This window comes from Malaclemys terrapin, chromosome 5 (genome assembly GCF_027887155.1).
Source record: "Malaclemys terrapin pileata isolate rMalTer1 chromosome 5, rMalTer1.hap1, whole genome shotgun sequence".
Classification (NCBI taxonomy): Eukaryota; Metazoa; Chordata; order Testudines; family Emydidae; genus Malaclemys; species Malaclemys terrapin.
The window spans coordinates 47,014,440-47,041,173 of record NC_071509.1 but is presented as its reverse complement, the minus strand read 5'-3'; the positions used below and the strand labels follow the sequence as shown (position 1 = coordinate 47,041,173).

General features: G+C 42.3%; 1 protein-coding gene across 1 annotated transcript in view; it reads right to left on the bottom strand.

Moving 5' to 3' along the window:
- Positions 1–26,734, bottom strand: part of GRXCR1 (glutaredoxin and cysteine rich domain containing 1) — a 76,565-nt gene that overhangs the window by 24,292 nt on the left and 25,539 nt on the right. The gene's annotated exons all lie outside the window — the stretch shown is intronic.

Genomic DNA, 26,734 nt, shown 5'->3' with positions numbered 1-26,734 from the left:
CAAAAAATAATTGACTACCCCTGCTATAGTCCTTGCTATCATGATTCCTCATGAAAAGCCAATGCTATTGCCAGGAAAAAAAAGGATGCAAAAGAGAGGCAGACAATTTTGTCTAACTGAAAAGGACTGGCATCTCTTGGCGGCAACTCAGTACTTCCTGGTTTTTGCTGAGGATTCAACCAACAGTTTTACCTTTTAAAATGGTAAATTTAGAATAAGGGTCAGATCCAAACCCCATTGTAGTCAATAGAAGTTGAAAGAGAGAGTATGTGAGAGGGTCTCCCCTCTTTAAAAAAATGGCTTGCCTTTATAATAATGTCTAAGAACCACTATTGTATATCAAAGAGATATTAAGTTCAGACAAACACTGGATAAATAGTAAAACTCCTAGGTTATTAATTAAAGCAAAATGAACTCCCAAGCCTTTTTAGTTACCCATTGCAAGAGCCAACACAAGAAGGTTTCATTATTTTAGCAATGTTACAGCAGTAAAGCCACAAGTTAGGAAACACTACAAAACAGAGACTTAAATCATCCTGTAGCAATTTGTAGAAAATTATTCTTGATGGGTGATTATTCATTTTTGAATTGTGTAACCTAACTGCAAAGGTAAAATTGCAGTCAGTCTGGGACAAACAACATTGGAAGTGTTGGTAGATAATGAAGTCATGATTTATCTTACTAGTCAAATGCACAAAAATGTCACTGGCAGCAAATTTATTTTACTTAGATTTTTAAAGGGTTTAATTTGTAGTTAAGGAGAGTCCTCAAGAAGAACTTTCAGGTCTTCCAGATCACCAAAGGGATGCTTCAAAAATATGGAATTTACCAATTTCCTACCCACCATCCCAGGGCACCATCCCATAAAGGAGCCAAAGGTTCTTTCTCTCTGATTCTACTTCTTGGCTCTTCTGTTTGTAGGAAAAGTTAGTGTAAAAATTGATCTATTACTCACTGGCCTGTATTCTGTCACTAGAATCTACTATACCTCTTCTGAAGCAATTAACTCTTCCTTAGCTTTTTTCACATCTCCTGAATGAGAGGAATAGCTTGTCCCTTATTAAACCATTCAATATTCTACAGTAATAGTCCAAAATATTTCAGTAAGCCTCATCTGTCACCTGTGTCTTTTAAATTATACTCTCTTCCTTTATGGGTATTATACTATTACTAGCAGCTATTTTGCACATTCCCTACGGAGCAGAAGAGCTGATGCCAAAGTCCAAAAGATTTGCAAAATTAATAAAAAATGGAGAATTACTTCAAAGCAGATGTATAGCACATTGCACAGTTTGGGAGGGGGGCGGAAACAGCTACTTATGCACAGGACAAAAGGGAGGGGGGAGTTGAGCAGTGAGCTATTTTTGAACGAATAGAAATGCTAATTCCAAAGATTTCTTTAACAGTGCTAATTCACAATCCCAGAGGCAAAAATAACCTTCACATATACCTCACTGGAAAGACTGGAAGTGAAAGAACTTTGGTTCTCACAAATGATGTTTTCCAACATGAAAAGAATAAAGTCATGTTAGATCTTGGTGGCATTGTCATAATGAACAGGAGCCAGAATCATCATCTCGAATAAACCTGGTCAAGGCTTTCCAGTGGAATTGCTTTTCCATTGGAAAATGCTGATTTGGCAGAATCAAACCATTCCCATGAACATGTTGCTTCTATTGAAACTTTAGGTGGAAACTAAGCAAGCCAACCCGCCTGCTGCCAGCTTGGCCACCCATTTCTCTTGCTCTTTGGTAGCCTGCCTTTTGAGGGAGATTGGGAGCCAGGGATCCCAGAGCTTCCTGGCTCCTGGGTAGACTGGTGCCACAGAGCTGGGGCTTCCCAGGTATTATGCACCTCAGCACCCTGTGAGGTGGGTTGCTGCAGAGTCTGGGAGTACATTGAGCTTGGACTGGAAATATTTTTTTAAAAACATTTTGGAAGAAAAGATTTTTTGAAAGTCTCTCCCATGGAAAATCTTGCATATCCTGTGTTATGTTCTGATTTGGAATGATTTTTGGGGGGGTGGGCGCGGGGGGGAAGGAATGCAACATTTGCTGGAAATTCCAGTGACCACAAAGCTCTAATTTCTAGTGCTAGTGGTTCCCAGTCACAGCAGATGGGATTGAAACAAAGGGTCATTATCTGGATTAGCATCAGCACTAGAGGTGTTTTAGCAGCATACAAGTCAACAGAGACATGGGGAAAGTGGAGAGCTGAAAGACTATTTGGAGCGATCAGAGATTAGGCAGGTTTATGTGTCTGCATCTGCTTTTATGTTTCTTTATTTTGCCTAATGGGGTAATGAAGAAGCACACTTATTTGTGCTGCAAAGATGTATCAAGGGCACAAGATAAATAGGAATTTAGGACATTTTAGTAAGATTTCTTCAAATGGCTTTCTGAGATAGAGACTGACTGTACTTGGCATTGGGACATTAAGCTTTTTCCTCTTCGCACTATACTTTTGCCTTCTGTAGCTGCACTTGATAATTCAAAATCCTACATGTAAATATACAGAAAATGTGGAAGTTCAATTCTCTTTTCTCTTATTAGTACTAATTCCTATTTTGTTACCCAGTTTGAAGGATAGTAACCCATGATATGTACTATAGAAATAAACCTTTGTAGGAAGTCAGCAGAATTCTATTCTGAATCAATATCCCTGTATCTTTGCTTTGCTGAGTTGTAAAAGTAGGTTCTTATCTGTTAGTCTCACATGGCAATAGAACTGTAATAAACTAATGGAAGCAAAAAAATAAATTAATGGAAAAGCAGTTCAGAAAATGACCTTTCACAATTTAGCCCTAACAGACCTTACAGGGATGCTGTGAAACTGACTATACACAAAGTATCATCAATACATAAAATAAACAAACTGAAAAAAAAGTAAAGGAGATTCTTTCCCTGTCCCCGCCCCACACACACCCACACCCTAATCTCTTTTGGTTTTCGTAATCTTACTTGTTAGCTTGTTACTATAGTAGATACAAAGTTTTCAGACAGAAATGTGATTTTCAAATAGACATTGTGCCTTTAGCCGTGATCCTACATTTCTGCCCACCTGGAGAGGAATGCAGGACTCCTAGACCCATAGGGAATTCCAGACTGACTGTTACAGGCCTGGTGTAAAGCAGGACTTGGATGGTGGCCATCTTAATAAAAAAGATAAGCACTTTTGCAACCCTGCTTTCAGGAAATATTATTGTACAGCCAACCTTAGATTTTTCATATATAGTGGAAATTTAGCAAATCATTATTGATCAAGCAGTTTGTGCTCCAGGAAGACCCCAGGAGAAAGTATTTTTTCCAGAATTGCTGTAAGTGGTCTGGTCCATTCACAAGCAGGAGACACAAAAGTAATTTATTCCTCTCTCTCCCTATTTGGGAAATTGAGTTCTCCCTCAGATATAGAAACACCTAAAAAGAGCATCTAGTAGAAAAATGTCTGCAGAGATACTCCCTGCTGTTAGCAGTAGTAGGAATTTGTATTGTTTATTTTTAAGCTGGAACAATTACCACATATGTGTACCCCTATAACAGATGCTTTGACAAGAGCAAAATAAAGCTGACAGGCATTTATGGAACACCACCCAGGACTGGAAAATTATTCTTTAGTGCTCCTGAGATCAAACAAGACACTGGATGGTTCTATTGAGCTCAGGCCTGAAGGAACTCTCATGTTCAGTCTGTTAATTGGAAAGGATATCTAAATGCACAAGAGAACTCGAGTGCACAGAACTGTTCTGTGTAGCATAAGGAAGCTCAATGGCTCTGTCATACACAGAACACAAGAGTGCATCAAATCATAGTTAAACATTAAGGCTGGGGCAGGCAAACTTTTTGGCCTGAAGGCCACATCGGGTTTCGTTAATTGTATGGAGGGCTGGTTAGCGGAGGGGGTTGTGGCCTGGCCCCCACCTCCTATCTGCCCCATCCACCCCTAGCCCCCCATTCCCTGTCCCCTGACCACCCCCAGACTCCCACCACCCCCATCCAACCCCTCTTCTCATTCCTGATGGCCCCCCTGGGACCACAGCCCCCATTCAACCCCCTGTGCCCCCCCCAACCACCCTGACCCCTATCCACACCCCCGCCCCCTGACCACCATCCCGAACTCCCCTGCCCTCTAGCCATCCCTCCCTGCTCTCTGCCCCCTTACCACGCTGCTTGGAGCACTGGTGGCTGGTGGCGCTACAGCTGCGCTGCCCCAGGAGCTCACAGCCCCACTGCCCAGAGCATTGTGTCAGTGGTAGAGCAAGCAAGCTGAGGCTGTGGGGGAGGGAGGACATCAGGGGAGGGGCCGGGGGCTAGCCTCCTGGGCCAGGAGCTATGGGGCCGGGCAGGACAGTCTCATGGGCCGTAGTTTGCCCACCTCTGTTATAGGCCTATATTTCTTCACATTAGTGGGGTGAGTCTATATGAGGTTGAGGACCTATACCTTAAAAGGCTCAAAGTGAACAACACACTTGAACTATATAGAAAGATGTAGCCTGCTGTTAACTGTGAATATCCCATTAACTCCTGAGTTTTTGACTTGTAATAAAAGGAATATTTCATTTACAGAAAAAGTAAAAATAAACTGAATGATGAGGCAGCTGGTAACATACAATTAAATGCAGCACTGTACTGCACTATTAGAAATCCACAAAATAAATGCATATTTACCCACCTTTTCTGACCCTGCCTCCAGCATTCAGTAATATAAACAGTGCAATTCAGGATTTATTGTGAAGATGGCAGTTTAACAAGATGAACAACAGATGCTGCTTAGTTTACTAAAATTTTAATTTTTTTATTTTGTTTTTTGTTTTGCTTTATTTTTAATACGTAAGTTGGTTAGAGAATTCATATTGCATAGGGTTAATTTAATGGCTATTTTACATACATATAACTGAACACCCTCAATTTTAAATCTAGATGGACTCCAGAAATCTGCCATACTTGTTTCTAATAACAGGGACACAGAAATACAGGAATTCCCAAATTCCCAGACTGGATCAGACCAGCGGTCAACTTAGTCATATACATAGTTTACATACATATAACTGAACACCCTCAATTAGTTTTACATACATATAACTGAACACCCTCAATTTTAAATCTAGATGGACTCCAGAAATCTGCCAATTTTAAATCTAGATGGACTCCAGAAATCTGCCATACTTGTTTCTAATAACCGGGACACAGAAATACAGGAATTCCCAAATTCCCAGACTGGATCAGACCAGCGGTCAACTTAGTCATCAACAGTGACCAGTACCAGATGCTTCAGAACAAGATACAAAAAACCCTTATCGTGTAAGGTGCCTCAGGGAAAGTTTACTCCTATTCCCCAATAGTAGAGATTATTTTATGCCCTACAGCATGTTAAGGGTTTATATCCCTTCCAAAATTCCTCGGGGTATTTCTTGTAACATATAATTACTATTATAACTTGGATATTCTTATTATCCATAAATGTCTAATCCTTTTTGGACTCCTTTGCAGCTTCTGGCCTCAATGAGATTGCAGTGAGTTCCACAAGCTAGTTTTGCATTGTGTGAAAATATAATTCCCTTTGCAAGATTTGAATTTGCCTTTTGATTTGATTTAATATCCCCTTGTTCTCACAGTATGAGGCAGGGTGAACAGAAGTTCCCAATCTACCTACTCTGAACCATTCAGTGTTTTCTACACATTATCAGGTCCTCTCTCATTCATCTCAGCTAGGATTTTCAAAGGAGCCTAGGAAAGTTAGACACTGAAATCTCATTGAAGTTCAATGGGAGTTGGGCGCCTAACTCCTGGGGCTCTTCTGAAAATCCTAGCACATCTCTCTGGTAAACATGCCAGTCTTTTCAATATCTTCACATATGAGAGCTTATCTATGCCTTAGATTAATCTCTCAGGAGAAATCTTGCTATATGGCAATTAAAGAGGAAGACAGCAGAGTCGTCTTCATGGCTTCTGCTAAAGATTTTACTCCTCCATTAAGTGCAGAATTGGGTCCTTGGATTGAAACCATATTGTAGAAACACTGCAAATAGTGCTCACACAAGTAATCAACGTACCAACATTAGCTGCATTCCACATCAATACTCTGATTGATTTCAATAAGATTACTTGTGTAAATAACCTTGCACATGTGTGGGAATGTTTGAAGGATTGGGCCCTAATCTACTAATTTAGGGAGTGCCACATTAGCAATTCCAGAGTTTTGTGACTGATAATTTGGGGCTTGTTTACATTGGCAATTTACAGCGCTGCAACTTTCTAGGTCAAGGGTGTGAAAAAATACCCCCCGGAGCGCAGCAAGTTTCAGCACTGTAAAGTGCCAATATAGACAGTGCACCAGCACGGTGGTATCTATGCCCCTCGTGGAGGTGGTTTCTTTAGAGTGCTGGAAAAACTCTCTACCAGTGCTCTGCTGTGACCACACAAGCCACGTTACAGCACTGCCGCGGCAGTGCTTTAGCATTGACAGTGTAGACTAGCACTCATTCTTGAAGCATTTCCCATAGTCTGACTTGATTCTGCCTTGCAAAAGTCCAAACACGCATGGTAAATAAATTTTTTTGAGGGTAACAAGCAAGTAAAATATTGCTTTCATTAAAATATTGTAAGTTCAAGTTAGTAGAATTTATGCCTCTGCTGGTAAATTTTCATAACAATTTTGCAAGCATGACTCAAATGCAAATTGCATTCATAATCAAGGAGAATGAGTAACTTGCACCAAGTTACCTTGATATTGCTCACATGTCAGTTACTCAGTTCCATACCCTTGCATGACAATTGCTCTTAAATGTTCTACAAGTGTTGGCTGCAGATTTTTCTTAAATGCCCAAAGAGCAATAATAGTTGCCTCAAGGAAGGCAATAACCTCCAGACACAGACCAAGACTTTTTTTCTCCTTTAAATATGTGCCCCAGTTAGGCTCTGAATTACGTGACCCAGTTTTTCAAAATGGAATTGATGGGGGCTTTGAAAAACTGGGCCACTTACTCCGGAACCTCAATAAGGATTTAGGGCTTTGATCCTGTTCCCATTGAGATCAACGGCAATGGTATCCTTGAGTTCAGTGATGCAAGGTAATGCTGTTATAACTATAAAGGGAAGGGTAACAGCTGTCCTGTGTACAGTACTAAATCCCTCCTGGCCAGAGACTCCAAAATCCTTTTCCCTGTAAAGGGTTAAGAAGCTCAGGTAAAATGGCTGGCATCTAACCAAAGGACCAATAAGGGGACAAAATACTTTCAAATCTTGGGGGGAGGAGGAGAAGGCTTTTGTTTGTGCTTTTTGTTTGGAAGTTCGTTCGCTCTAGGAACTGAGAGGGACCAGACATCAATCCAGGTTCTCCCCATCTTTCTAAACAAGTCTCTCCTATTTCAAACTTGTAAGTAAAAAGCCAGGCAAGGCGTCTTAGTTTTACTTTTTCTCAACTTGTAAATGTACCTTTTACTAAAGTAAAAAGAACAGGAGTACTTGTGACACCTTAGAGACTAACAAATTTATTAGAGCATAAGCTTTCGTGGACTACAGCCCACTTCTTCGGATGCATAGTGGGCTGTACTTGAACCTAAGACTAGATTTTCTTTAATTAAAAACCTTCTTTTTAAGAACCTGATTAATTTTTCCTTGTTTTAAGATCCAAGGGGTTTGGATCTGTATTCACCAGGGAATTGGTAAAAGGTTTCTCAAGGCTTCCCAGGGAGGGAATCCATTGGGATGATGGCAGCGGACCAGACCTAAGCTGGTAGTTAAGCTTAGAAGTTTTCATGCAGGCCCCTACATTTGTACCCTAAAGTTCAAAGTGGGGATACAGCCTTGACATGGCAGAGCGGTGGGATCATTTTAAACCCAAAAGCCAGTAAGATTTTTTTTTTCCTTCTAGCTGCTTGAAAAGCAGAGCTGGAGGTAGATGCATATCTAATCTCTCCTTGCCTGAAGGCAGAGGTGTTAAGTTTTTTTAACAAGGTCCTTTGTTAAGAGAAGCGTTCAAATGAGCAAACAAACGACTGGTAAAAGGAATTTACAAGCTGAATTGTTTTTTTTCTTTTTACATCCTCCGGAGTAGCTAGTTAGAAAGTCTCTGTTAACTCAGCAGCAGCCAGAGCTGAGAGCTTCCCAGTTTCAGTCAACTGCAGAGGGGGTGACCCAGCACAAGAAAACAGGAAAATGACTACCAAAGAAGTAGCTAAAAAAAATAGAACTGGCCAAACTAGAAGCAGAAGAAAATGAAAAGAAAACATCAGAGACTGCTTCAATTAACAAAACTCGAGACACAGCAGAGAGAAAGAGAAGAGAAAGCCAAAGAGGAGGCCCACAAGAGAGAGATGGAGCTGAAAAAAAAAAAAGAGATGGAGCTGAAAGAAAAAGAGATGGAGGAGAGAGAAAAAGAAAGGAAGCATGAACTGGAAGTAGCAAAGGCTAAGCCGGATACAACAGCCCATCCCAACAACCCCTCTCCAGGTACCACTTCCCATCCCAGAAAATTCCCCACCTACAAGGCAGGCAATGATACTGAGGCCTTCTTAGAAAATTTTGAAAGGGCCTGCCTTGGATACAGCATTGCTGCAGACCAGTACATGGTAGAGCTCAGTGGACCCTTAGCAGAGGTGGCGGCTGAAATGCCTAAGGAACACATGAACAGTTATGAACTTTTTAAAAACAAGGCCAGAATCAGAATGGGGCTAACACCTGAGCATGCCCGTTGGCGATTCAGAGCCCTAAAGTGGAAACGCGATGTGTCATTTACCCGACATGCCTACCACATTGGGAAAAATTGGGATGCCTAGATATCAGGAGCAAATGTTAAATCTACGGAAGAGTTGCCCTTCCTAATGCAAATGGAGCAGTTTTTAGAGGGTGTTCCTGAAGAAATAGAAAGGTACATCCTAGACAGGAAGCCCAAAACTGTAACCGAGGCGGGGGAGATTGGAGCCAAATGGGTGGAGGTGGCAGAAAAGAAAAAAACTAGTAGCAGTTGGAGCGAATATCAGAAGGGGCAAGCCGAAACAAAACCTTACCACTGGGGACAACCCAAGGCCCCACCCACATCCCAAGGGAAACCCCAGATGCCTTCTCACCCCACCACACCAGTCTCCACCAACCAACATCGCCCCGGTGATACCTTAGCGGGGCAATGTTTTAAATGTAATGAACTGGGACATATAAAGGCTCACTGCCCCAAGAACCCCAACCGATTACAGTTCATTACACCCCAATCACACCAAAGATCCCCAGACCCAGATGCCTCTCTCATACCCTCGGAGCGAAGGGAAACCTTGAGAGTGGGCGGAAAGAAGGTTATCGCTTGGAGGGACACTGGGGCACAAGTGTCAACTATCCACCAATCCCTAGTGGACCCCAAACTCATCAACCCGGAGGCTCCAGTGACAATTCAACCCTTCGTGTCACAGTCTGTAACCTTGCCTACAGCCAAGTTGCCTGTCCAGTACAAAGGCTGGTCAGGAATGTGGACTTTTGCAGTCTATGACAATTATCCCATTCCTATGCTGCTGGGGAAGACTTGGCCAACCATGTGAAGCTAGCCAAGAGGGTGGGAATAGTCACCCGCAGCCAGGCTAAGCAAGCTTTCACCCCCATCCCTGTTCCTGAGCCGTCCACCAGGGCCCCGTCTGTGTTACCAAAGACCCAAACAAAGGTGGTGGAACCGGATCCCCTGCCAACGACTGCAACAGCCGTAGTGGATCCAATCCCAGAGACCCAGCCAAAGCCAGTCCCAGAATCTGAACTGGCAATGCAACCAGCACCAGAACCATTTCCAGCACTGAGTCCAGCGCTTGCAAACCCGTCTACAACTCCAATGCCAGAGGGCACCAGCGAGCCTGACCTGGCAGAAGCAGCAGATAACCCTACCCAAGAGGCTCAGCCAGAGCCTGAGATACCACATAGTGCACCAGCGGACAGCGGTTCACAGTCAATGGAAACAGCCCCAGCACCTGCATCGCTTCCAGAGGGACCAAGCCCCAGTCCACAGTCCAAGGAGGAACTGATATCTCCAGCATCAAGGAAACAGTTCCAGGCCGAGCAGGAAGCAGATGACAGCCTTCAGAAAGCTTGGGCAGCGGCGCGGAGCACCCCACCACCTCTCAGCTCTTCTAACCGATCCCGGTTTGTTATAGAACAAGGACTTTTATACAAGGAGACTCTTTCTGGTGGGCACCAGGAAGACTGGCATCCTCAAAGACAGTTGGTAGTTCCCACTAAGTATCGGGTAAAGCTCTTGAGCTCAGCCCATGATCATCCCAGTGGCCATTCTGGGGTGAACAGAACCAAAGACCAGTTGGGGAAGTCCTTCCACTGGGAGGGAATGGGCAAGGACGTTGCTAATTATGTCTGGTCTTGTGAGGTGTGCCAACGAGTGGGAAAGCCCCAAGACCAGGTTAAGGCCCCTCTTCAGCCACTACCCATAATTGAGGTCCCATGTCAGCGAGTAGCTGTGGATATTCTGGGACCTTTCCCAAAAAAGACACCCAGAGAAAAGCAGTACGTACTGACTTTCATGGATTTTGCTACCCGATGGCCGGAAGCAGTACCCTTAAGTGTGTGCCAGGCATTAACAGACATTTTTGCCAGGGTAGGTTGGCCCTCCGACATCCTTACAGATTCGGGAACTAATTTCCTGGCAGGGACCATGGAAAACCTGTGGGAAGCTCATGGGGTGAATCACTTGGTTGCCACCCCTTACCACCATGAAACCAATGGCCTGGTGGAGAGGTTTAATGGAACTTTGGGGGCCATGATACGTAAATTCATAAATGAACACTCCAATAATTGGGATCTAGTGTTGCAGCAGTTGCTTTTTGCCTACAGGGCTGTACCACATCCGAGTTTAGGGTTTTCACCATTTGAACTTGTGTATGGCTGCGAGATTAAGGGGCCATTACAGTTGGTGAAGCAGCAATGGGAGGGGTTTACGCCTTCTCCAGGAACTAACATTCTAGACTTTGTAAGCAACCTACAAAACACCCTCCGACACTCTTTAGCCCTTGCTAAAGAAAACCTAAAGAATGCTCAGGAAGAGCAAAAGGCCTGGTATGATAAACATTCCAGAGAACGGTCCTTCAAAGTAGGAGACCAAGTCATGGTCTTAAAGGCGCTCCAGGCCCATAAAATGAAAGCGTCGTGGGAAGGACCATTCACGGTCCAGAAGCACCTAGGAGCTGTTAACTATCTCATAGCCTCCCCCACCTCCAACATAAAGCCTAAGGTATACCATGTTAATTCTCTTAAGCCCTTCTTTCCAGAGAATTAAACGTTTGCCAGTTTACAGCCCAGGAAACAGATGACGCGAAGTGGCCTGAAGGTGTCTACTACAAAGGAAAAAAGGATGGTGGCGTAGAAGAGGTGAACCTCTCCACAACCCTTGGACGTCTGCAGCAACAGCAGATCAAGGAGCTGTGCACAAGCTTTGCACCAATTTTCTCAGCCACTCCAGGACGGACCGAGCGGGCATACCACTCCATTGACACAGGTAATGCTCACCCAATTAGAACCCATCCCTACCAGGAGTCACCTCATGCCAAAACTGCTATACAAAGGGAGATCCAGGACATGCTACAGATGGGTATAATCCGCCCCTCTAAGAGTGCATGGGCATCTCCAGTGGTTCTAGTTCCCAAACCAGATGGGGAAATATGCTTTTGCATGGACTACTGTAAGCTAAATGCTGTAACTCGTCCTGACAACTATCCAATGCCACGCACAGATGAGCTATTGGAGAAATTGGGACATGCCCAATTCATCTCTACTTTAGACTTAACCAAGGGGTACTGGCAAGTACCACTAGATGAACCCGCTAAGGAAAGGTCAGCCTTCGTCACCCAGGCAGGGGTGTATGAATTCAATGTACTCCCTTTCGGGTTGCGAAATGCACCCACCACCTTCCAAAAACTTGTAAATGGTCTCCTAGCGGGATTGGGAGAATCTGCAGTTGCCTACCTCGATGATGTGGCCATTTTTTCTGATTCATGGGCAGAGCACCTGGAAAAAGTCTTCGAGCGCATCCAGCAGGCAGAACTAACTGTTAAGGCTAAAAAGTGTCAAATAGGCCAAAACAAAGTAACTTACCTGGGGCACCAGGAGGGTCGAGAACTATAAATCCCCTACAGGCCAAAGTGGATGCTATCCAAAAGTGGCCGGTTCCAAAGTCTAAGAAACAGGTCCAATCCTTCTTAGGCTCGCCTGGATATTATAGGCGATTTGTACCCCACTACAGTCAAATCGCTGCCCCGCTAACAGACCTAACCAAAAAGAAACAGCCAAATGCAGTTCAGTGGACTGATAAGTGTCAAAAGGCCTTTAACCAGCTTAAGGCAACACTCATGTCTGACCCTGTGCTAAGGGCCCCAGACTTTGACAAACCGTTCCTAGTAACCACAGATGCGTCCGAGCGAGGCGTGGGAGCAGTTTTAATGCAGGAAGGACAGGATCAAGAATTCCATCCTGTCGTGTTTCTCAGCAAGAAACTGTCTGAGAGGGAAAGCCACTGGTCAATCAGCAAGAAGGAATGCTACGCCATTGTGTACGTGCTGGAAAAGCTACGCCCATATGTTTGGGGACAGCGTTTCCAACTACAAACAGACCATGCTGCGCTACAGTGGCTTCATACCGCCAAGGGAAATAACAAAAAATTTCTTCAGTGGAGTTTAGCTCTCCAAGATTTTAATTTTGAAATACAACACATTTCGGGAGCTTCTAACAAAGTGGCTGATGCTCTCTCCCGGGAAAGGTTTCAGAGTAATCTCCCACTGGTTTTTGAGTATTTTGATTCCTGATGTCAGATTTGTGTCCATTAATTCTTTTGCGTAGAGACTGTCCGGTTTGGCCAATGTACATGGCAGAGGGGCATTGCTGGCACATGATGGCATATATCACATTGGTAGATGTGCAGGTGAACGAGCCCCTGATGGTATGGCTGATGTGATTAGGTCCTATGATGATGTCACTTGAATAGATATGTGGACAGAGTTGGCATCGGGGTTTGTTACAAGGATAGGTTCCTGGGTTAGTGGTTTTGTTCAGGGATGTGTGGTTGCTGGTGAGTATTTGCTTTAGGTTGGGGGGTTGTCTGTAAGCGAGGACAGGTCTGTCTCCCAAGATCTGTGAGAGTAAAGGATCATCTTTCAGGATAGGTTGTAGATCTCTGATGATGCGCTGGAGAGGTTTTAGTTGGGGGCTGAAGGTGACAGCTAGTGGTGTTCTGTTATTTTCTTTGTTGGGCCTGTCTTGTAGGAGGTGACTTCTGGGTACTCGTCTGGCTCTGTCAATCTGTTTTTTCACTTCAGCAGGTGGGTATTGTAGTTTTAAGAATGCTTGATAGAGATCTTGTAGGTGCTTGTCTCTATCCGAGGAATCAAAATACTCAAAAACCAGTGGGAGAACACTTTAACCTGTCTGGTTATTCAGTGACAGACCTGCGGGTGGCTATATTACAACAGAAAAACTTCAAAAACAGACTCCAAAGAGAGACTGCTGAGCTAGAATTGATATGCAAACTAGACACAATCAACTCCGGTTTGAATAAGGACTGGGAATGGCTGAGCCATTACAAACATTGATTCTATCTCCCCTTGTAAGTATGCTCACACTTCTTATCAAACTGTCTGTACTGGGCTATCTTGATTATCACTTCAAAAGTTTTTTTTCTCTTAATTAATTGGCCTCTCAGAGTTGGTAAGACAACTCCCACCTGTTTATGCTCTCTGTATGTGTGTATATATATCTCCTCAATATATGTTCCATTCTATATGCATCCGAAGAAGTGGGCTGTAGTCCACGAAAGCTTATGCTCTAATAAATTTGTTAGTCTCTAAGGTGCCACAAGTACTCCTGTTCTTCTTTCTCCCGGGAAAGTTTCCCAGAGTTAACTGGTTAACAATTGTTCTTGGAATGAAACATATTGTTAGTTTTTATATAATCAGTAGTATGTCTAAAGGTACATGTGTCTTATTAACTCTGTTTTCTTCTAGAACTCCAGGAAGAAATCATAGCCAGTGTAGAACCAAATGTCCAACACTATCTGTGATTTGGGGGGCGTGTCATAACTATAAAGGGAAGGGTAACAGCTGTCCTGTGTACAGTACTAAATCCCTCCTGGCCAGAGACTCCAAAATCCTTTTCCCTGTAAAGGGTTAAGAAGCTCAGGTAACCTGGCTGGCATCTAACCAAAGGACCAATAAGGGGACAAAATACTTTCAAATCTTGGGGGTGGGGGAAGGCTTTTGTTTGTGCTTTTTGTTTGGAAGTTCGTTCACTCTAGGAATTGAGAGGGACCAGACATCAATCCAGGTTCTCCCCATCTTTCTAAACAAGTCTCTCCTATTTCAAACTTGTAAGTAAAAAGCCAGGCAAGGCGTCTTAGTTTTACTTTGTTTTCTCAACTTGTAAATGTACCTTTTACTAAAGTGTTTATCTTTGTTTGCTGTACTTTAAACCTAAGACTAGAGGGGAGTCCTCTGAGCTCTAAGTTTAATTACCCTGTAAAGTTATTTTCCATACTGATTTTACAGAGATAATTTTTACCTTTTTCTTTAATTAAAAACCTGATTAATTTTTCCTTGTTTTAGATCCAAGGGGTTTGGATCTGTATTCACCAGGGAATTGGTAAAAGGTTTCTCAAGGCTTCCCAGGGAGGGAATCCATTGGGATGGTGGCAGCGGACCAGACCTAAGCTGGTAGTTAAGCTTAGAAGTTTTCATGCAGGCCCCTACATTTGTACCCTAAAGTTCAAAGTGGGGATACAGCCTTGACAAATGCCCTATGTGCCTAACTTTAGCACCCATTCTTTAAAGTCTCATCTCTAATATTTTAATACTTTGTCCTTCTATAGCACATTCTTCCAAAGTTTCACAGACAAGTTCATCATCACATGCCCTTCTTAGCGAAGAAGTATCCCCATTTTAGGGAAACTGAGGCAGAGAGAAATTAAGTGACTTGCATAAAGAAAGTCTGTGGCAAAATAGTAATATTTAGGTCTTATAAAAAGAAGCTAGTGTTTTAACCACAAGTCCATCCTGCTCCTCATTTGAATTTTATATCAACACACAACAAACATTTGGAGGATGCAATGGAGTTTTAAGTGCTCACTAGCTACTAGTAGGCTGGCCCAGATCATAGGAGAAGTTTGGTTTCCTTTCATGAAATATGAGTCTGATTCTGCACTCATGCAACATTTGGAACTCAGGTAGGGCCTTATTTAAAGTAAAATACCTGTTTCCTACCCTTATGGCTTTAAGGGAATCTTATGCATTGCTAAAAGAACATCAGGGATTTCCATCTAGCTTATTGTGTGGCAGGAGGAACTCAGGCCAAGAATCCTCTCTCTCTCTCTCAAAGAAATCCCCCATCCCCCATGGATTTTGCCTCCCCCAAACACCCCCCTCACCCCTATCGCTAGCCCCTGGCCCTGCCGCTCCCCCATCCAGGCCATTCACATGGCTCCTTCCTTGCCCCTCCCCTCCACCAGACTACCAGCCCCGGCCTATGCTGCCTCCCCGTCCCCCCCCATGATCCCCATGATCATCCCCAGTGTCCCTGGTGACCCCTACTTCCTCCCTGCTCCCCTTCCTCCCTTGAGCCCTCCTATTTTGCCCCGTCACTGCAAAAAATAAGCTCCCCTTCTTACTCACTGGCAGCGGCAGGCACAGTGACTCCAAGGAGCTCAAGCAGACAGGCATGTACCTGAGCATAGCTGGTGGGTGGGACAGGCCAGGGACAGCTTCCTACTTGCCCCCTCTGGAATGTGCCACCCCCAGCATCTTGGGAGGGGCATGTGACCATTCATGCCCCTCCCTAGCATCGCCCCTGATAAATGGGTGTTAATTTCATTCATGGGTCAATAAACATGAAAAAGCTGTTGTTCAGCCAAGGGTGGTCTGGTAATGTAATACATTAGAAAGATTCAGCTGCAATGGTTTGTACTGTCCATTGAACATCCTTTTGGAAAACTTTTATGGTGAAACTTGAAGCAAAGTGAAGTTGATTTGGGTTTGAGATATCATTACCAACTCAAACGTTGGATCCAGTTGACCAAAGCTCATAATCTTGGGTCAAGTTTCAAGTGAACTTGCACTGAGTTCCAGAGATGGCACCCACGTGGAACCAGTGTCAGGGAGGGATTTATGGAGTCAGAAAAAAATAAGCTTATATACTATTTACAGAAGTTAAATTAACAGTGCAGTGCTTCCATTTGCTAAGGAAGGGTCCATACGCGGTAGCTACTCCAGTGCCTCAAACTCTACAGCTTGTATTTCGTTTGGGGACTTCAAGGCAGCAGCAACATAACTTCAGGCAGCAAGCCCCAGTAGCCTATCACAGTGGATGAGCACAAAGAAGCAGGGATTAGTAAGATCTGCCATTTTCTCTGTCAGAAGAGAAAAATGAATGGAGGAGCACTCACAATTTGGGGTTCCTGCACATGCACCATCTTCCCCTGATCTGCCATTGTTGGAAGTAGATGCAATCATCAGCAGACAAGGGGGGACTAGGAGTAGCATGAGAAATACTGTGATATAGGGTTAGAGGATGGTGCAGGTGAGTTTGGGACAGGGGAGACAGCAATGGAGACAAGGAAACAAGAGAGACTTAAAAGGGAGAGGAATAGAATGAGGGGGGAAAGTTGAGTTGCAGAGCATTGAAGGAAGGCTGGTGAGAAGAGATAACAGAAAACAGAAAAATGTGAATCAAGCTAGTGAAGAGAGAGATGGTAAAGAGAAGAAAAAAAATAGCAACATCATGAAACTTTTGTTTTAAAAAAAGTTCGATAGCCAAAGTAATTGTGTGATAAAAAGTCTGTTATGAAATCCAGGAATCCTCATGTTTTAATATTTTGGAGAAAATTTTTCAAAGCAGTGAAGTGCAATGGTTTAGCTGCACACCTATCACTAAAGTAGGAATCATGCTGTTTAAATACCACAAAGCATTAGAGAATATGCCTTTTTTTAATAACATGTAAACATCACATACAAATACCAGTAATCTGTTATAAACTACATGAATATCTTTGAGAATAATGTATTGTGCTCTGAGATACACCAAAATACAGCATTTTCTGTGTTTAATATGTTAAGCATTTATGATGAGTAGGTCATTAAATTCCCTGAGTAGTGTGAGAGTTCAGATCCTCCACATAATATTGCAATCTCTGTCTACTGGGCCTGGCATAGACTCAGACTAGTTACTTAGAAGTTCAAGGGTCCATGTCCCCTTACCAATCACAGAAGCTGTTCTGTCCTCATTCAGTTTTCGCTTTCTCAAGATTGAAATCTGATATAGGAATTTTTAAAATGAGTTACTAAGCAGTAATAGGTAACTCACCCCTTACAGGTGTTAACAGGATAATCTTTATTCAGCACTGTTTGCCCAAACCTACAGACTTCTTTCTTACCTATTTTATGATGGTTTTTACTAGGTGCCCGTAGAACCTATTTTTCCACCCTTACTAACATTAGATCATTTCTTACTTCTTGAATGGTCCCATTAAAATAAATGGTAACATTAGCAGAGTAAGGAATTGTTCAGTGTGAACAAGGACATCAGAATCTGCCCTTGAATGATTTTCTTATGAGCTATCTAGCCTTGTAACACAGATATTTGCTTACTGCTGCTCTGTGTGGGCCAAATTCAGAGGAGATACAAATGCTGGTCTACGTTACTTGTCAATACAACCTCCTGATGGTTGCTATTCCTGTGATACAGCTCTGTCTTTTTGCCCCCTCAGTGTGAAAGTGACATCAGCTTACATTCACACCTCAGTATAATTATACCACCAATTGATTCACTTCTGAATTTAGTCCTGTGTCTTTCAATGTACTTATCTTTTTCCCAGTACTGAGTGTTTCAAATAATATATGCAATGAAACTTGGCTTTATATTTTGTACTTGAGCTAAGGCACAATATCTTATCTGCTGCATTTGATGGTCTGGAACAATATTTTGAATCATTAATGCTGAAATGTTAACACCAATCTTTAGTAAATATGAGATTTCTTAAGGTTCTTAGTAGGTTGGTATATATCATTTAAATAATTCCATTCAAGCAATGGCAAAATGTTTCACTGATGCATATAAATGACTGACACTTCCTTCTCAATCTAAGAATATGATCTTGCCACATCTCAAAATGTTCTACTGAAATATGTACCCTCTGGCCTTGTAATTAGATGGTATCAGGTTGGCACAGGTATCTACTATCCACCGATTCTTCTGAAGAAGAAAGTCACAGTACACCACAAGATCTGTGCCAGAGGGGTTTTATTAGGTGAATAAGCACTTGCAGCTGATAGTGAATGTTACACTGAAAAAAATATTTGGCCAACATTTTCATTCATGAGCCTAACTTAGGCTTTCGTCCACATGTTGGCATATATTGCGGCCTCAGCTGGTAAAATTCTCTGGAGCAGAAGGCTGTGGGCTTAAGACTACCCAGACTTGGGAATCTACCCATTACTGACAAAACAGTGCAACACTGGTTGTGCTGTACCATTAAAGGTGCCATCCCTGTGATGAGATGCTAAACCCAGGTCCCTTCTGTCTGTCATTGGTGGCTGTCCATTTGAAAGTTAAAGATATAATGGCATCTTTAAGAAAGAATAAAATAACTGGCTTCCTGATCACCATTCCTTTTCTCTCAATAAATAGTTCCTAACCTCCACTGCTCTCAGAGAGAAGAAATTGCAAAGAGAGAGAGAGAGAGAGAGAGAGATACTGAGACTTCCTATGAGTTCATCAAGATCATACTTAGTCATCACAGTATATCTCTTATTATTTGTGATGTGCTTCAGTATAAAATCACTTTCCATTTCATTTAGCTATTTTCAAAACCATGTAAAGAACAGTATTAATTCCAATTCCATGATATGTTAATAGGATTTGTGTCTTCCTCCCATGTATAGTATTTCAAAAACATAACCCTTTTTCTTATACTATACCTATATATCTATTTCGGGTACTATGATAGATATGGTGAGGTTCTCTAGCATCTGAGCACCTCACAATCTTCAGTGTATTTACCTTTGTGACACAGCTGTGATGTAGGGAAGTACTCCCTGTCTCCATTCTATAGGTGAGGAACTGAGTCATAGAGATGCTAAGTGAATTGCAGGAAATCTGTGGCCAATCAGGGACTTGAACGTTGATCTTCCCAGTCCTAGGCTAGTGCCCTAGCCACTAGATCATCCTGCCCCTCTAGAGCCTCCTCCTACAGCTCTTGGGAACATAGCCCATTTTCTTGCATCTTCCTATTTTATCTGTGTGACCTGGTACCTGCAATACCAGGTCAATATGAATCTCAGATCTTACCCAATATCATGCAGATGGTCCTTTAGTAACTAAAGACTAAAGGTTTAATAATAAAAAGAAAAAGAGTTGCTGTGGTTAAAAGAACAATATACAAACAGATATGCATAAAGGTCTTTGGTCAGTTTCATAGCAGAGATAGTGAGGCTGCTGATTTGTAAAAGTCTTTCTTATAAGTTGAGTCCAGTTTATAGTCCAATGAGCAGTCCAGGTGTAGAGTCTGTTCAAATTCTTCCATGAGAATTCCAGGGTAAACCTGGGGACCTCAGACTTTTAAGTATAGACCTTCCCTGTTAAAGTTTAAGCAGATCTGAGATAAAAAGGATCAGGCCTGGGACTTTTCTTTATAGTCCTCCAGAAAGCTGATAAGCCTGTTGACAGCAATTGTCACAGTAGGACCCTCCTAGGCAGTGCAGATTGTTGCTTTGAAGCTAATCTATTTCCTATGCATACACAGGTAAGCTAGTTGTATTCATTAACATAAGGCAATTAGCCATTCAAACAATCAAGACAGTTCATTATAGCATAGATAATTAAACTGAAGATGATGCAGATAATATTATGAGTTCCTACAGAATCTTATTACAGTATTATGCAAGACACTGAATTTAGCCGAATAGAGTGGAAATCCATCTACAGTATCTTGCATCTTTGATGTTAAGGTTAACTGAACCATCCACATGCATACTATAAGGCCATAAAGACATGAAAGGGAATTAGCATCCACAAGTAATCTAGTTACATTGTTAAACTTCTGACAAGATATAGGTAAACACAGACAAATACATTTAGCATCTATTCTTGATTCTCTGACAATACAGGCAAACATGTTAAAGATTCAAGTCTACTTAACATGGCTTTGATAACTATCTACAAGAAATAGCCCTGTTTACCTTTCAGTACCCTTTGGATATGCCCTTAAGGGTTGCTTCCTCAGTGTTACAATCTTTATAAGGTTTGTCCCCTCACAATTACTCACAGACAGTAATATAATTCAAAAAAATAGTTGCTATACTACTTCAGTACAGATTGGCATACAATACATCCTTGCTGGACAGTAGAGTATCAATAATAAAACATGTTTATAAAACATATGATATGGAAGGTTGTACTCCATTTTTACATTTAAGACAACTTATGTCTTTTAGGGATATCATAAAGGAAATGACTGTAATAATAGTGTTAATATATTATATGTATATTGCACCTTTATCTCAAAGAATCCCAAACCATTTTAGGAATTTAATGTAGTTTTCTGATGGAATTATGATTAAGAATGCTGAAGTTGTGTGACTAAGCAATCAAAAGACAAGAGATTAAGATAAAGCTGGAGGGGCTGCCTCTCCACAAACTGCATCTGTGTCTGCAGTATGATTTAAAGTGGGTGACATTTTTTTGACAAAACATTCTTTGGTGAATTTTTCATTTTGGAAAAAAACAAAGACAATTCTGAAAAAACTACATGTTTCATTTTGACATTTTTGAAACAAAACATTTTGTTCTTCGATTCGAAACAACTGTAACTTTATTTTTTTAAATAATCAAAAACATTAAATGCTCCATATCATAATGAAACATTTTGTTTGACCAAAAACATTTTTTTCTTTTCAGTTTGCAAAAATGTAACCATTTTTTTTACTTTTTTTTTAAATTGCCGACAAACTGAAAAACCAATTATTTCCCCAGCTCGTATTATGATCCCATGTTATTTCTCAAATAGTACAATGTAATATCATACTGTTTTTGACAAGCTTAAATTCACCAACATGTCTTGTAGGTCAGAGTGCATGCTAACAAAAAAGATGTGCTTTCAAGTAAGAAAAAATACTTGAAACACCAATGCAAGGGACTAGAGCATGGCCCTTCACTTTCCTGTCATCCATAAGATGGAGTTGTCACAGTTTCATGGCAACAGTACCTGTATTACCCCTCCGTGCTCCACCAAGGGCATCCACTTTAGGCTTCTAACTCCCAGGGATCAGCTCTCCTAGGCAGACACCTGCAGCCACTCCCTCCTGACCAGGGATTTAAAAGCTGCCCAGCTCCTTGCCTTACATTGTGATATCCTCAGCAAACCAGAGTGACTGAAAAGGGCAATGCCTGTGCTTTGCTTTCTCTCCAAGAGCTATGAACATTGTATTGCCTGCAGTTACAAGTTACCACACAGCTCATTCTAAGCATGCATGTTTATTTAAAGTAAAAGCATTATAAAGGAAACATAATAAAAGAACCTGCACGCATGCTAAAATACTTACCTGAGGTCACCCCCAACTCCAGCCTAGGGCTTTGGCTGATTTTAGTACTTCAAAATCTACAACTGGGTTTTCCCCAAGCTTACAAGTTCATCTGTCTTAGATCCAGGATCAAGGCTGGGCAGATCAGTTGCTCCTTTATACAGCTCAAGCCTTTGATCTTGGCCTTCTGTAACAGGTAACCAGCAGACAATGACCCTCTCCTCAGGGAGTAGCTTCAAAATGCTGGGGTTTTGCGTAACTGGAGTTGAGGAATTTGCATGAACTTCTCCCTAGGAATTCCCCAGGAAATCCACTTTACACTTATTATCCCTTCTTTGATAGGATAACGAGTCTTGTGGATAAGGGAGAAGCGGTAGATGTGGTATACCTAGACTTTAGTAAGGCATTTGATATGGTCTCGCAGGATATTCTTATCAATAAACTAGGCAAATACAATTTAGATGGGGCTACTATAAGGTGGGTGCATAACTGGCTGGATAACTGTACTCAGAGAGTAGTTAGTAATGATTCCCAATCCTGCTGGAAAAGTATAACAAGTGGGGTTCCGCAGGGGTCTGTTTTGGGACCAGCTGTGTTCAATATCTTCATCAATGACTTAGATATTGGCATAGAAAGTGTGCTTATTAAGTTTGCAGATGATACCAAACTGGGAGGGATTGCAACTGCTTTGGAGGACAGGGTCATAATTCAAAATGATCTGGACAAATTGGAGAAATGGTCTGAGGTAAACAGGATGAAGTTTAACAAAGACAAATGCAAAGTGCTCCACTTAGGAAGGAACAATCATTTCACACATACAGAATGGGAAGAGACTGTCTAAAAAGGAGTATGGCAGAAAGGGATCTACGGGTGATAGTGGACCCCAAGCTAAATATGAGTCAACAGTGTGATGCTGTTGCAAAAAAAGCAAACATGATTCTGGGATGCATTAACAGGTGTATTGTGAACAAGACACGAGAAGTCATTCTTCCACTGTACTCTGTGCTGGTTAGGCCTCAGCTGGAGTATTGTGTCTAGTTCTGGGCACCACATTTCAAGAAAGATGTGAAGAAATTGGAGAGGGCCCAGAGAAGAGCAACAAGAATGCTTAAAGATCTAGAGAACATGACCTATGAAGGAAGGCTGAAAGAATTGGGTTTGTTTAGTTTGGAAAAGAGAAGACTGAGAGGGGACATGATAGCAGTTTTCAGGTATCTAAAAGGGTGTCATAAGGAGGAGGGAGAAAACTTGTTCACCTTAGCCTCTAAGGATAGAACAAAAAGCAATTGGCTTAAACTGCAGCAAGGGAGGTTTAGGAAATTAGGAAAAAGTTCCTAACTGTCAGGGTGGTTAAACACTGGAATAAACTGCCTAGGGAGGTTGTGGAATCTCCATCTCTGGAGCTATTTAAGAGTAGGTTAGATAAATGTCTATCAGGGATGGTCTAGACAGTATTTGGTCCTGCTATGAGGGCAGGGGACAGGACTCGATGACCTCTCGAGGTCCCTTCCAGTCCTAGAATCTATTAATCCCAAAAGTCCATATTTGTCTGGCACATTTTCAATATAGTCTTTTGAACTTCTAGGTCTGACATTTGTCACATCTCCCCCATACAGATGTTACATACAATCCTAACCCACAATAATCCAAAAACTTAATGCAATAAAGTCTTTCAAAGATATTGCAGGAAATTGTCATATCTATCACAGGAATAGCACTTCACATATCACTAGGCTGGAGCACTTCCAGTTCAAAAGCTGCAATTGGCTCCTCATGGTCTCATTCCTCCTCACCATGCACATCTCCACAGGAACAGGCCACCCATTGTCCCTCAGTGATTTACCAATGGCCACAAAATGAGCTAATATCAGAGCATGGATTAGCACTCTGGAATTCATAGCTTCCTGCTCCTGAGTCATTAGATTCTGCTGCCCCTGACTTCATAAACTCATACACAAATTTACCACTACTGGTATGCAACCAGCTCTAGCGAGGAATGCAGTTTGTATTTAACAATACACAACAATGTTTAAGGACATTAGATATGTGTTTTTGCTTTGTTTAATTAAAACTACAAGGAGGATGTAAGGCAGGCAGAATGCATTTACCCAACTTGGAATTTGTCCAGGACATCATTTGTAATGATGATCAAATTACAAACAATTACTAACAGTATTTTCCCACACCTGGCTGGACTTTATTTATGAAGAGTCCATTCCCTAAAAGCACCATCAGTATTTTCTTTTTAATGTAACGCATTACTGTGTGCTTCATGATTTATTCCTTTCTACATATTCTGATAACAGAGGGATATCACTTCTGGCTCTTTACAGCTTCTGGGTCCTCTGCAAACCAAGAACCAGAGGTACACCAGAGTGGGTATCTGTAATCTATTCCTTAACCTTCCAGTAACAAGGCCATGGCTTTTGACATACTTCTCTCTATCTCTAGGAACACTCTCCTGGAAATGAAAATCTGGTATATAAGAAAGGAAAACCACTCTCCGGTCCTCCCCTGCATCAGCCTGGAAACGAATATTTGTAAAGCCAATTTATAAGTATTGCTCTCCATTAAAACACAATAAAAAGAGAGAAAACATGTAGTAAGGACAGAATGAGGAGAAACAAGAATTACTGAAAATAAATTAAAATAATTCTGTTCTCAGCAGCTCACATGATGCACTTGAAGAGGTTATTCCATTACAGCATCTAGCAATCTAATCTATCATGCCATGCTCTGATCTGCTGTATACCACATGCTCTTCTTATTCAGCAGGATAGGCCTCTAGCTAAACAAGTTGCAGCTAGATTGTTTTGTAAAACTGCTGAAGTCTCCATTAGCTAGCCTGACATTTAGGGCTCAGATTAAGACATATATTTGTAACTCAGCTGTTTGCTAGCTGAGTGCTTTTCTCCTCCACATTTACAGTCTTAATCATAATAAGGAATCTCACCCTTCACTTCATCTCCAAAAAAAACATACTGACTTAACACAAGCCGTGGTATTTCTAAACCGAAAGCAGTCTAGCCTGTTTTCTGAAGCACAATAGTATATTTGATGGATGGTAAAATATAAGCATTTAGAGGGTCTTTGTAAAGACTTCAGAGGCCCAGTTCAGGCTTCAGTGGATTACTGCCTCTCTACACCAGCTCCTAGTATGGCCCATTGTATTTATTTCTGGAAGGAAATGACTGCAGTAAGGTGTAACAATGAACAAATTATTGTCATGAAAACAACAGACTTGAGTGAAATTGCCAAAATGCAGCTAATTCAGCAATTCAATCTTATTTTCAATACAGAGCTCTCATATACAATCCTCTTAATGAGCTATGAAAAATCTTCAGATATTAAATTCCTTTTCATGTCCTGTTTACATTCACAAATAGCTGGAAATGTACTCACTATCTCTGTATTAAAGTAGTTTCCTAAAATGCTACTTATATTAGTGAGTGAAATCTAATTATAATGCCAATTGACATAAATGCCTTCAGCTAAAACAGGGGTGGGCATTCTATGGTCTGCGGGCCGGATCCGGCCCATCAGGGTTTTGGATCCGGCCTGCGGGATTGCCACCCTCGTGGCGCCGCGGGGCTAAGACAGGCACCCTGCCTGTCCTGGCCCCGGCCCTGTGCCGCTCCCAGAAGTGGCCAGCACCACATCCCTGTGGCCCCTGGGGGAGGGAGGGCAGAGTGCTCCGTGCGCTGCCCTTGCCTGCAGGCACCGCCCCCTGCAGCTCCCATTGGCTCGGAATGGTGAACTGCAGCCATTAGGAGCTTCGAAAGAGATACAGGCAAGGGCAGCGCGCAGAGCCCTCTACCCCTAAGAGTGCCTGTCTTAGCCCCGCAGCGCCATGGGGGTGGCAATCCCACAAGCCGGATCCAAAACCCTGACAGGCCAGATCTGGTCTGCAGGCCGTAGTTTGCCCACCTCTGTTTTAGTTGTAAAGGCATTTATGTCAATTGGCATTATAATTAGTTTTCACTCACTAATATAAGTAGCATTTTAGGAAACTACTTTAATACAGAGATGGTGAGTATGCTTCCGGGAGCGGCACGGGGCCAGGGCAGGCAGGCAGCCTGCCTTAGCCCCTCTGCGTGCTGCTACCACCCTGGAGCCGTGCAAGGTAAGCATCGCCGAGCCAGATCTCGCACCCCGCACCCTCCCTGCACCCCAACCCCCTGCCCGGAGCCCCCTGCCACATCCCTCCTGCACCCCAATCCCCTGCCCTGAGCCCCCTCCCGCAATCTGCACTTCCTCCTGCACCCCAAACTTCTGCCCTGAGCCCCTTCCTGCACACCGCACCCCCTCCCACACCCCAACCCTCTGCCCCAGCCCTACATTCATGGCCCTGCATGCAATTTCCCCAACCAGATGTGGCCCTCGGGCCAAAAAGTTTGCCCATCCCTAAACTAAAATGTAGTCAAAAGGCTGTCTCAAGTAAATCCAAAAATAGATATTAGAATCATCTGCTTAACATTCTGCTTCTTAGTTAATTGATTATACTAGCACATGCTTTCTCATTATTTAAAACACTTCACTATTGCACAGATCTCTGAAATGAAATTTGTTAGTCTCCCCACCCTTGTCATAAAGCTTTTAAAGACACAGAGAGAAACAGAATAAGGCAGCACAAGGAAAATAGCATTAAAATGTTAAAGCCAGGCTAATGATCACACTAACAGCTTTTTCGCAGTTGGCCTCTATACCCTTGGAGAAATAGATAGATTTAAATCTCCCACTCCCAATACAAAGAAAATCTGTATAACTACAACTACATTGCCAAAATTCAGACACATAATTCACCATCAGTGCAATTCCACCAGTGGTAATGGCAGCGGAACCTGTGTCCACTGGAATTTCATCACCCACCAGTGAAATGTTGCCAAGACTGAAATATATTGTGGTTACTGTTGAAAAGCTCACAGCGACACTGTACAACAGTTTAGGGCAGGAGGTGAAGAATAATGCAACTACAGGGCATATTTTAAGTAACAGACTGGAATTACTCAAACCGAATTTTAAACATAGCATATGACAACACTTCTTTTGCAGAATGTACATTGGGAACGTACACAACCACAAGCAGTTAGGACCTACTTTTTTAATATTACTACAGGTACATATTATCCATCTCATCTTAATCGGATTCCTTAGTGATGCAAAGTGTGGATCCAGATCCAAACTTCTTCCAGGCTTATTAGT